This window comes from Pipistrellus kuhlii, unplaced genomic scaffold (assembly GCF_014108245.1).
Source record: "Pipistrellus kuhlii isolate mPipKuh1 unplaced genomic scaffold, mPipKuh1.p scaffold_m20_p_1, whole genome shotgun sequence".
In the NCBI taxonomy this organism is placed as follows: Eukaryota; Metazoa; Chordata; class Mammalia; order Chiroptera; family Vespertilionidae; genus Pipistrellus; species Pipistrellus kuhlii.
Window position 1 is genome coordinate 30,381,756 of NW_023425404.1, and position 13,014 is coordinate 30,394,769.

The window sequence follows — 13,014 nt, forward strand, 5'->3', positions numbered from 1 at the left end:
ATCACTGTGCAAATGGAATTTATTGATCTACCATAAAATGAGTTTATTGACAAAACAGTTTAAAGCGTTATTTACAGTTATACAAGAGTTTGTTTTGCAAATGTTATACCAAGTATCATTTCTAGAGTTTAATTAGGCTATTAAAAAGTTACTGCAAATATTTTAATTTTTTAGATATTTTTACTGCTAACAGCAAGGCAGATTTGTATTATTTCTAAAAATAGATGATTTTTATTTTCAAGAAAGCTAATACTTATTAATATCATTAGAGAATCCTTCCTGAAATATCAATTGGAGACTCATAATTAGCATTAATGAATAGTACTATGCTGGCTGTTCCCGGATATAAAATATATTTTTTCAAAAGTGATGCCCCTTACAGGTGAAGAAAGCACTACATAAGGTTGAAGATAATCTCAGTCTTATGTAATTATTATTTTCTCTCACAGGGCTTAAAAGTTTAGAGGTTTTCTAATAATTTTCACTACTTTTTTAATCCTAGGAGAAGCAGTAGAATATAACAGATAAAAGTGTGGACTTTTAGGTAAGAGAACAGGTTCAAATCCTGACTTGGCCAATACTAGTTGTGTTATCTTGGTTAAATTATCTTTACTCATAAAATGTAAGTAATCGTGTATATCATGTAGGCTAATTGTGAGCATTAAGTTAAATAACATGCAAAACAAAGTACTCGACTTGGAGTTAACCAAAAACAGTTGCTCAAAAGGAGTTACATTTCATCCTTCCTTAATTCTTAATTTCAGAAATGCTTGTTTCAACTATGTCAGGTAAAACTGATACTGTCAACTGTCATACAAACACAACTACTTGTAGCTGCCACTTTGTTAGTCTCAGGCTCTAAAGAATACTCAATGAAGATACAAACTTTATCTTCCGAGTCTTCTATAAATAAGGAAGTAGGCAACCATCAAGACCTTAACATACAAAACCCCACACTTTACTTTTTATCCCTACTATTCAGTAAAAGGGAAAACAAAATAAAATATACAAATATATACTTCTTCCTGCCCTTTCACAATGCTAGGAAAACACTGTCTTATTTATATTTATCTACAAAAAGAGTCTGAGAAGGTAGGGCACTATTAAGTTATGTTATGTACAGTGACCAGAGCAGTCACTATAGAAAGGTTTGCACCTTTCAGTTTAAAACTTGCTGGCTTAAATTCAAAGAATGTCATCATCATAACTACAGCAAATCTGGATTCAGCTGCTACAAATATCAGGGACATAATTACACTTATCAAATACGATGTTTAAAGAGATATGCTCATGCTGAAGCACACAAGAAAGTCATCTTTCTATTTGTAATTATTTTTAATGCTAACATTTTTAGAATCTGGATATGTAAATAAAATACTGTTTTGGCGTTTTCCTACTGAAATAGTACATAATGCTAGAATCTGTATCAGGCGTATCAATCATAATTACCCAAGTGATGTAACAGGAATTGCTATCCTTTAAGGCAGTGTTTTTCAACCTTTTTTGGGCAAAGGCACACTTGTTTCATGAAAAAAATCACGAGGCACACCACCATTAGAAAATGTTAAAAAATTTAACTCTGTGCCTATATTGACTATATATAAAGTAATTCTCTTGAATAGGAATCAAATAAACACAAAGAAAGTATTTTATAATTACTTTATTATGAAATATTAAGTAAACAAAATAGTGAAAAATTATAAAATTCTTGTCTTGTCTGCACCTACGGCACACCGGGCAACGTGTGCCGCGAACAGCGGTTGAAAAACGCTGCTTTAAGGCATATCATATTTTTCCAATTTAAGCATATATTTTATGTAATATATTAAGTTCTCAAAAGGACTTTATATAGCAAACAGAAAAATCAATTTAAATAATATGGTATCCATGCACATATTCTTTTTTTTTTTTTTAATATATACAATATTTTATTGATTTTTCAGAGAGGAAAGGAGAGGGATAGAGAGTCAGAAACATCAATGAGAGAGAAACATTCATCAGCTGTCTCCTGCACACTGGGGATGTGCCTGCAACCAAGGCACATGCCCCTGACAGGAATCAAACCTGGGACCCCTCAGTCCACAGGCCGACACTCCATCCACTGAGCCAAACCGGTTTCAGCATGCACATATTCAAATAGATTTAACACAAGTCTTTACCAAACAGAAATTCTATCTAACAAAGAGGAAATATGCTAATTGACTGTTGCACCCTCACAAAGATGGTAATGCCCACAGCCAATGAGAGAATATGCTAATTGACTGTCACACCCTCAAAGATGGCGGCGCCCAGTCCCCTCAGCCCTGCAGGAGCAGCAGGTGCGTGACATAGCCAGGGCCACCCCCAGGAAGGTCCGGCTGCTCTGCGCACCTGCCTCTGGAGTCCCCAGCCACCCAGGGCTGGCCCAAGGTGCAGGCAAGTCTCAGATGGCGGCTGCCCAGCCATTCAGGGCTGGCAAGCCTCAGATGGCGGTAGCCGCCCAGAGGCTCAGGTAACCAGGACAGGCCGAATCTTGCACTTCTGGCAGTGGCAGCAGCAAAGGTGTGACGAGGGCATCACCTTCCCCTGATTGCTGGGTTGCCTCCCAACCCTGAGAGCTCCTGGACTGTGAGAGGGGGCAGGCCGGGCTGAGAGACTCCCCTCCAATGCACGAATTTTCATTCACCAGGCCTCTAGTAGTAAATATAAAGCTCAAATAGGGTAAAAATCGTTCATTATAACTTTGTTTTTATTCCATTCTGATAAAAGTTAATATGTTAAGAATTCCATTAGTTATTAAATTATAGTTTTTTTTACAGTAGTTTTTGAAGTTCAAGAAAGTAGGTAATGAGTATTCCACACATTTTAATTAATTCAACTCAATAAAGCAATATATTAAAGTTTTTAACCTGTTAGTCCATTTATGCATGTATGTATTATATGTATGTATGTATGTATATATGTATGTATTCTATTCTATTTTATTTACTTATTTATTTATTATTTTAGAGAGAGTGGAAGAGAGAGGGATAAAAACATCAATGAGAGAATCATCATCGACTGGCTGCCTCCTGTACACCTCTACTGGGAATTGGCCTGATTGGGAATTAAACTGGTGATCTTAGTTCCTGGGTTGACACTGACCCACACCAGTGGGGCTCTGTCAGTCAATTTAAATGTTTATGTAAAGAGGCCAAGTTTAAAACCATTAATTTGTAATATGTGTCACTAAAATTAACTGATTAATCTTAAGGACATTCCAAAGGTTGCATGTGTTGACAGATACCTGAGAAAGTATCTGGTTTTCTTTTTTCATTTGATAGCTAAAGGAGAAAGGATCTTACTTAAGACCCTAAAATTTCTTTTCCTGAAGTGACATTTGTCAATCCAAAGCCAACCGTTAACACAAAAAGAATTTATTTCATTTTACTTTCTCTTGAATGCCTTTTCAGTCTAAGATGTAACTTATGAATAAATTCTTATAGAGAAATCCTGTTTTGGACAGCCATGAAATTATCATTCAAACACTCAGCTATATATATTAAAAAAACAACAACTATACATTCATTCTAATGCAATAAGAATAGAAAACCAAAACCCATATATGGAAATGTGTATTTTTATTATAAAATATAGCCAGACATTCAGAGATGATGTCAACTAGTTCAATCAAAAATATATTGGGGGGGGGACCTCTATCCACATGGTTTATCACATAAGGAGAAAATTAAGAGATATAAAAGGGACCAGTTGCCCCTTCATAAACAGATGGATAGCATATCCATACCATTAGTCATTGGGAAAATTAAAACAAGATACCACTACACATATAGCAGAACAGTTATAAAACAAAACAAATTGACACGTACTGAAGGCCATGCAGAGCAACAGAACTCTCATACACTGGTGGTAGGAATGCAAAATTGTATAGGCACTAGGAAACCAGTTTGGCAGTTTCTTCTAAATTAAATATACAGTTACACTAAGATACATAATCCCATTCCCAGGTATTTACCCAAATGAAATAAAAGCAAAACATACACACAAGCATAAACACCTTTATATAAATGTTTGTAATAGGTTATTCATAACTGCCCAAAGTTGGAAACAATCCAGATGTTCCTCAACAGATAAAGGGATACACAAACTGTGGTAATACAATGGAATGCTAATCAGCAATAAAAAAAGACAAACTAATGATTTATGCAACAGATGGATGAATTAAATGCATTTTATCAAGTAAAAGAGGCCAGTGATTCCATTTATATGGAATTATGGAAAAGGCTAACTAAATGACATGGAGAATACATCAGTGGTTGGAAGCATTTGGGGTAGGAAGAGGGGCTGACCACAAAGGGAACTTAGAGGATGAGGAACTGTTGTTGATAAATACATGACTATGCATTTCTCAAAACCAGTAATACAACTGTGCAACACAAAGACTGATTTTACAGGATACAAATTAAACCAAACCAAGCCATGAGGAAACCAATGATGGAATCCAAACTATGATATATGAATCTAACTGTATTACAAATGAATGACACAGCAGACTGAAGGAGATATGGGGGGTAGGGGGGAAGACATGACTTAAGTAACTTTGGAAAAGAGCATTTTGGCTGGATACTGTGAGAGTAAAGAAAAAAAAAGAACTGTACATAAACACTGTATTGTGTTTGGTAAATTTGTTTCTCACAGGAGTATGGGTACCAATTCTAAAACTACTATATATTTAGCAAATATGTAAATGTAGTTACAAATAGCAAAAGAGGAATGCAAAAAAATCCCTATTTAAGGAGAAACAGTACTATTTGTGTAACCTCAAAATATCCCCCTCACCAAATATTTATTAAGAGAAAACAGTAACTTTACTGTGGAGAAATCTGGCAGACATCACCAAAATCAAGTGATCAAGGTTAATAACATCACCAGAAATGAGTCATATTGACATCATGTAACCCCTGATATCATGCACTGAGAAGGACACATCACCCCTCTGGCATTTTTTCAAAAAGTCTGTAAGTTCAATCTAACTATGAGAAAACATCAGAGAAAACCAAATTGAATGACAATCTACAAAATACCTAATCAGCAGTCTTTGAAAATGTGAAGGTAATGAAATATAAGATGTAGAACTGTCAGATTAGAGGCGATGAAGAAAATAGGACAATAAATATAATGTGGGATCCTGGAAAAAGGACATTAGTGGAAAAATTGGTGAAATCTAATAAAGTCTGTACTTTAGTAGTCATTGTTAATCCTTAAGTTCTGATTACTGTACCAAGGTTATATAAGATGTTAACATTAGGGGAAGCTGAGTGAAGAATACACAAAAGCTCTGTACTATCTAGAACTTAATTGTATATCTAAAATTACTGCAAAATAAATATTTTTAAAAGGGAGCTTTAAAAAATAGCCTTTATTCCTCTTGTTCAAATAAACTTTCTTGATAGCATATTCTACGGGGAAAAAAATTTTGTTTTTATTCTAAAAACATTATTTTGGTAGAAAATGAAATAAATATGTATAAGGAGAAGCTTTAAAAAATACATTACCTCAAGTTTTTTTTTTTTTTAATATATTTTATTGATTTTATTTAGAGAAGAAGCAAGAGGGAGAGAGATAGAGCCCACATGGGGCTCACAAGCCATGGTTTGCCGCTCTGTTGACTAATGAGTTTGCCGACCACTGGGCTAGACTAAATGTTACCATGTAGTTGGAAGCTGTGAGGAGTAGGCAATTGTGGCATATTGTGTGCAAAGAGGTAAAGGGTAGTATATGACAGTGATCGGCAAACTCATTAGTCAACAGAGCGGCAAACCGACCACTGACCTAGACCAAGGGTCAGCAGAATTTTCTTAATGATCCAGATTTTAGATTTGCAGGTCACAGTGACACTGTTCCAATTAATAAACTCTGCCACTGTAGTGCTAAGTCAGCCATAGGCAACATATAATTAATGGGTGGGTTATATTCCAAAAAACCTTTATTTACAAAACAGGTGACTGGCCTGTAGGCCATCGCTTACAAACAACTGCACTAGACAGATCTGATTACCAATATACAACACCTCCAGTAAACATTATAATCATATATGCCCCTCATATCTGGAAATTGCTACATGGAACATTAGCTATTCAAATCATAAAAGAACCATGAAAATATTTTCTTATGTCAGAATCTCTGATAGATTGAAAAATATTAATAAAGCACACATTAAAATATAAGTTTGAGCCTGGCCGGTGTAGCTAAGTGGTTGAGTATCAACCCAGAAACCAAGAGATCACCATTTCAATTTCTGAACAGAGCACATGCTCAGGTTGCAGACTTGATTCCCAGTAGTGGGGGTGCGAGAGGCAGTCTGTCAATGAAGTTTCTCTCTGAACAATGTTTCCATTAGTCTATCCCTCCCCTTCCTATAAAATTCAATGAAAACATATTTAAAATATACATATATACTGAAAATGTACAGTAAGGGTGTGATTAAATCTTATTAAACAATCTTACCTTAATTAAATGAAAGAATCTAAACTCTAGTACATGTCTGGCTTCAAACTCAAAATATTTTTTGATCAAAACTTCAGTTTCTTGTGAAATTCCTGGAGAAACAAAATTGAAAACTTTTGTTAACCAATGTTGGATAAAATGGGGTAATCATATTCCAACCTGTCTCTCTGAGTGAATGTAGCTACAAGATGGATATTGGGGATTCTGAAAAGGAAACAGTAGCAAGCAGATTGGGTAAAAAGACCACAACTTGAACTATCAATGAAAGAGCATTTTGTTCCCCACTGGTTTCTTCCAACCTGAACTTAATACAGCTCCACCCAGAAATATGCATTAGCATAGAGAAAGCTTCAGAAGTCTTCTGGTGCTCGGTCTGGGAAGGGGAAGGGACTTCCTCACACAAAAAATATATGGGCATCCCTCTCCCTTTTTTCTCCATTCTCTCAAGCTTAGCCTTGGCGACAGCTTTGACAATATAAGCCAAAGGGACCCTAAGACTCTGATGGAGGGGAACACCTTCCTCTCTGACCCGAGTAGCTGTGGGCCCAAAAGGATGTGATGAATCTCTATTGCTTTTTTTCTCTCCCTCTGTCCTCCTGCCACTTGGCCCTAGATAAGGGCACAGTTGTAGATAATGCACATTGAAGAGAGATAAATAAAGCCCTATCTTTCTGATCAGAGAATGGAAAAGGGGGAGTTGCATCAAATCAGAAAGCACTGGGAGATTCCAAAGAAGGAGGAGCTTGGGAAAGTAACATTTCAAAATTGTTTATGAACCTCTAGGCTTACCCTCAAGTAGCACATGTGTGGATTTGACCAAATAACATAGACTTTGAGATTTGAACTATGAGACAAACCACTACCAAGTTCCAGATTGGCCAATGGATGGTGCACATGTGGGACAGTGCAAACAGCATGGCAAAGTCCTTGAAAATTGAACTGATGTTGTAACCACTACCCACAAGAACTTACAGCCTGAACTTAACTGGGCTGATAGCATACTAAACAAATACATCAACATTATGCATGGGATTTAAACAAGACCTAAAGTTTCATAACATGAGTCAAAATGCCCAGGATATAATCCAAAATTACCTGATATAACAAGAACCAGGAAAATCTCAACTTGCATGGGAAAAGATGTCCACACCAAGAAAGAACAGATACTGAAATTATCTGAGGAAGATATAAAGAAATACAAAAGCAACTATTTAGAATATTTTATCAAGTAAGAGCAAACATGTGGAAAAATAAAAAGGCTCAGAAAAAATTAGAAGATATAAAGAACCAAATGCAAATATTAGAATTAGAAAAATATCAATAACCAAAATTGAAAGCTCACTAGATGAGCTCAATAGTAGAACGAAAACTACAAAAAAAAGAGAAAAAAAAAGGAAAAAAAAAAAAGGTCAGTGAACTTAATATAGATGAATAGAAATTATCTAAGGTGGCTCTAACCAGTTTGGCTCAGTGGATAGAGCATTGGCCTGCAGACTGAAGGGTCTCAGGTTCGATTCTGATCAAGGGCATGTATGTACCATGGTTGTGGGCACATCCCCAGTAGGAAGTGTGCAGGAGGCAGCTGATTGATGTTTCTCTCTCATCGATGTTTCTAATTCTCTACCACTCTCCCTTCCTCTCTGTAAAAAATCAATAAAATTTATTTTTAAAAAATTATCTAAGGTGAACATTAGAGAAAAAAAGACTGGGGGGAAAAAAGAGTGCCTTAAATTCAACATTTGTAATACTAGAATCCCAGTGAGAGAACAAAGCATTCAGTGTAATAAAAATATCTTAAGAAAATATTTTCCAGCCCTAGCCAGTTTGGCTCAGTGGATAGAGTGTTGGCCTGCAGACTGAATGGTCCCAGGTTCGATTTCGGTCATGGGTATGTACCTTGGTTGCGGACACATCCCCAGTAGGAGGTGTGCAGGAGGCAGCTGATCGATGTTTCTCTCTCATCAATGTTTCTAACTCTCTATCCCTCTCCCTTCCTCTCTGTAAAAAATCAATAAAATATATTTTTTTAAAAAGAAAATATTTTCCAAATGTGTTGAAGGACATAAAGTAATCTGTAAGATTTAAGACACTCAGCAAACCCTCAACCAGAATAAATATAAAGGAATCCATGACCAGACATATACTAATTAAACTTTAGAAAACTGAAGACAAAAAATACATTGAAATGAAGATAAAGATGAAATAAAGACATTCTTTTCTTCATCTAGATGAAGAAAAACAAGGGAATATGTTGACATCAGAACTGCTTTAAAAGAACAGCTAAAAGAAGTTCTTCCAACAGATGGTAAATGATACCACAAGGAAACTTTTAATACACTTGAATAAAGGGTGAGTAGCATAATTATTAATTATCTGAGTAAACATAGTATACTACTAGTATTCTTTTCTTCTTGAGGCCTTTAAATAAATTTGATAGTTGAAAGCAAAATGTATAATGTCTGATGGGGCTTCCAACACATCTCTTTATATATAAAAGCCTAAGCGACGGTCCAACCAGCAGTTATTATGCACAATGACCACCAGGGGGCCAGGTGCTCCGATCGCTGGCTATGACATGCACTGACCTCCAGGGGGCAGACACACTCAATGCAGAAGCTGCCAAACTGTGGTGATTTGGCACCTGTGGTTCTTGGGTGACACACCCAGAACCAGAGAGAAGGAAGCCTGATTCCGGGATGTGTCACCCGAGAACTGCCCTCTCACAATTTGGGGGATGTCAGAGAGCCGGTTTTCAGCCCATTCCCTATAGGCCAGGCTGAAGGAGCCCACCGGTGCATGAATCTGTGCATTGAGCCTCTAGTATGCTATAATATGAATGTAATACAACATAAAATGTAATTACCTATTGGGGGAGGGAGTAAAGGAACTTGTATGGCACTGTAATTCCTACAGCAACCACTATAAAAATACCCCACAGAGATATAGTTTAAAACACAATCAATAGCTCTGGCCAGATCCAAAAGACTACATATTGTATTACTGCGTTCACTATGACACACCAAAAATGGCAAAACTATAGGAAAAGAAAACAAATTGTCAGGGATGGGAGGTTTTGGGAAATGGCTGACTACAAAGCAGATGCATAGGTACAGTACTGTGATTTATAAGAAATATATATTTGGTCATTCAGATGACCAAATATAGTTTTCATATACAGTTGGTCTTCACCTACAACTCTCCAAACCCTTGGAATTTCTCAAGTGATAAGAGCAATGAGAGCATTCTTTGTTGAAATATTTGGTCTCATGTCCTCAGTTCCTATAAATAATTCGGAGCCATGAAGGTACAACGGGTGTCCTATTATTCATAACAAGCCCCTTTCCACCACACTGGGCTTATGTTAATGGGGTGACATATGTAAAGCACCTAAGGGGGCTGGTTGCCAAGAGAATCAACGATGTAATTAGAAGACTTTCAGTCTCCTAATCCCACCCCTGACATGCAGGTAGGAAAGAGAGGCTGGAGGTGCATTAATCACCAATGGCAAGAGCCAATGATGTAATCAATCCTGCTTACACAATGAAGCCTCCATAAAAATCTAATATGAATGGTTTCAAAGAGCTTCCAGGTTGGTTAGTGAACCTGTGAAAATTTGGGGAGTGGTGGGCTTGGAGAGGGCATGAAAGCTCCACACCCTTTCCCTATACCTGGCCCTACCCATCTCTTCAATCTAGATGTTTATATCCTTTTGTAAACCAGTAATCTAGTTAAGTGATGTGCTTCTCTGAGTTCTGTGAGCTACTCTAGCAAATTAATAAAACCCAAGGAGCAGGGGTGGTCACTGAAATAGCCAATCTACAGCTGGTGGTTCAGAAGCACAGCTGACAATCTGGACTTAGGATTTGCCTCTGAGGTAGGGGCGGCAGGGGAGAGCAGCCTTATGGGACTGAGCTTGTAACCTAAGGAATCTGATGCTATCTCTAGATAGATAGTGTCAGAGTGGAGCTGAATTGTAGAATACCCAGCTGATGTCCAAGAATTGTTGGTGTGGGGACCACTTGCCATACACACATTGTAACTGGGTTCAGAACCTTTCAACAGGAGAATTTTAGAGTGATAAAATTGTCTGTGATGACACGTGTACCAATGTGTGTATGGTACAGGGGTAATCGACAATGATTCTGTGTATTTGTCAAAAACCCATATAGAATCACACATTACAAATATCCTTTTGTAAACTAGTAAAGAATGAACTTTAATGTATGTACATTTTAAAAAATCAACTAATTGGGGGGAATTTCAAGATAGAATACAGTATATGACAAATGAATCTGAATGTATTATAAATGAATAGTATTAACTCACTGAAGGGAACAGGGGGAAATTGAGCTGAACCAAGTAAATCTGAGAAATAATGTTTTGAATGGAAACATCCCATTGGGGATGCGCCCGCAACCAAGGTACATGCCCTTGACCGGAATCAAACCCAGGACCTTTCAGTCCGCAGGCCGATGCTCTATCCACTGAGCCAAACCTATCTCGGCTGGCAATTTCTTATACAGTTAAATTATATACTTACCATCTGATTCTTCAGTCCTACTACTATGTATTTACCCAAAAGAAATGAAAACTCACATTCACACAAAAGCCTATACATGAATGTTTATAACTTCTCTATTCAAATTAGCTAAAAGCTTGAACAACTCAAAGTCCTTCAATGAATGAATGGATGGATAAACACACTCTGGTACATCCATACAATTAAATCTTACCCAGCATTAAAAGTAATCTTAAGGCATTATGCTAATAGTTTCATATAGTATAATTCCATTTAATGATCATTTTTGAAAAAACTAAAACTAAAATGACAGAGTAGTTGTCAAGAGTTATTGATGGGCTGGAGAAGGTACAACTACAAGGTGACAGGGATAGCATGAAGTTTTATGAATTAACTGAACTGTCTGGATAATGACTTTGTTGATGGTTACATGAATCTACAGACGTGTTAAAATTCATCAATTGTACATAGAAAAAGTCAATTTTACTGCATGTTCACATGAAAAAAAATTATGATAATTAAACAAATAAATTTAGCTCATTAAGGTTTTTCTAGGATATTTAGTTTGGATTTTATAGTCTTTAACAATTCTCTTTGTTTATTCTGGCTACTTTTAAGACTGAGCAGTGACATATAACAGCGCTCAGTCCTGACATGTAGAATCACTGTGGGATCAATAACCTAAATGTCAGTTCTTCTAGGTAGTGCATCACCTGCAGAGGAATCTAATCTGCAAACAATCACAACCCTACCTAACTGAAGAGTAAATCCTGATGACTCAATGGCATCATAAAAGAACTTCCATTAAAGTTGTCTCTTTTTTTATATATAATACTGATTTATAGTCAGAGAATTTCAGAAAGAAAAAATGCTTTGTTATTAATTCTACTTCAAATGCATAAGAGCAGACTAAAAATAAAAAAAGTAAAACAATCATTTGTTTCCACCTTTATTATCAGGGAAAAATTAGTTGTCTTATTTGAATAACTACGACAAGGTGAAACAAAAATGTAAATCAGATAACAATATTTCAGAATTAATTCTATTATTCTGCAGAGTTTATTTATCCTACTAATACACTAGTACTATAAGCTTCCATTATATACTATACGTATACATGGCACAAAACATTCAAATCCATATACTATAAGAATTAACTTAAATTAAAAAAACTATAAGTACAAATCTGCTACCTGTCCATATTTAACCATATTCAATCTATTCTATTTCTAAGTTTATTTTAGGTGTTATTTCTAAAAATTATACTCAGAAAATACTTGTATTTAAATGAAACTCAATGATCACTTGTTTTTTAAGGATACAATTGTTCACAGCTGTGTTAGTAAATTTAGCAACAATTTCACATTGCTACACTTTAAAAGAATCAGGTGTTGCCAGGACCGGTTTGGCTCAATGGATAAGAGCATCGGCTTGGGGACTGAAAGGTCCGGGTTCGATTCCGGTCAAGGGCATGTACCTTGGTTGCGGGCAGATCCCCAGTATGGGGTGTGCAAGAGGCAGCTGATTGATGACTCTCATCGATGTTTCTAACTCTCTATCTCTCTCCCTTCCTCTCTGTACAAAATCAATAAAATATATTTAAAAAAAAAAAAAAGAATCAGGTGTTGTTGTTGTTTTTTTAAAAAGGCCAATCTATAATTGCACTAATTTCAAATGAGAAGCAAAAAATTTCTGTAAGAAAAAAAATTTTTTTTTGCCTTAGACCTTTTGTTTTCCTAATACTATATTCAATTAGAAGTGAAATAGCTGCTTCAAGAAGTTAGGATCATTTTTCCCAGAAACACATTTGGAAAAATATATGGTTTATCCTTTCTAACTCAAGCCATTTGTATGTAATTGCTCTAACCTTTCACTAAGGCCATTTTAGTTTCAACATCTGTTAAAACTTGCTTATTCCTCTATGTAATCTTAGTAGATGCTCAATTTACCAAACAAAGACTGCTTTAATACTTCAAATCTGCCTTCTAAAGATGCAATGCACCTGTCAA

General features: G+C 36.0%; 1 protein-coding gene across 2 annotated transcripts in view; it reads right to left on the reverse strand.

Moving 5' to 3' along the window:
- Positions 1-13,014, reverse strand: part of GLCE (glucuronic acid epimerase) — an 83,540-nt gene that overhangs the window by 38,037 nt on the left and 32,489 nt on the right. Inside the window, exon 2 of one of the 2 annotated variants that reach the window (XM_036437634.2) lies at positions 6,487-6,578. The exons of the other annotated variant lie outside the window; for it this stretch is intronic. The gene's annotated coding sequence lies outside the window, so the exon portion shown is untranslated. The remainder of the gene's footprint in view (positions 1-6,486; positions 6,579-13,014) is intronic. 2 annotated transcript variants of the gene reach the window in all.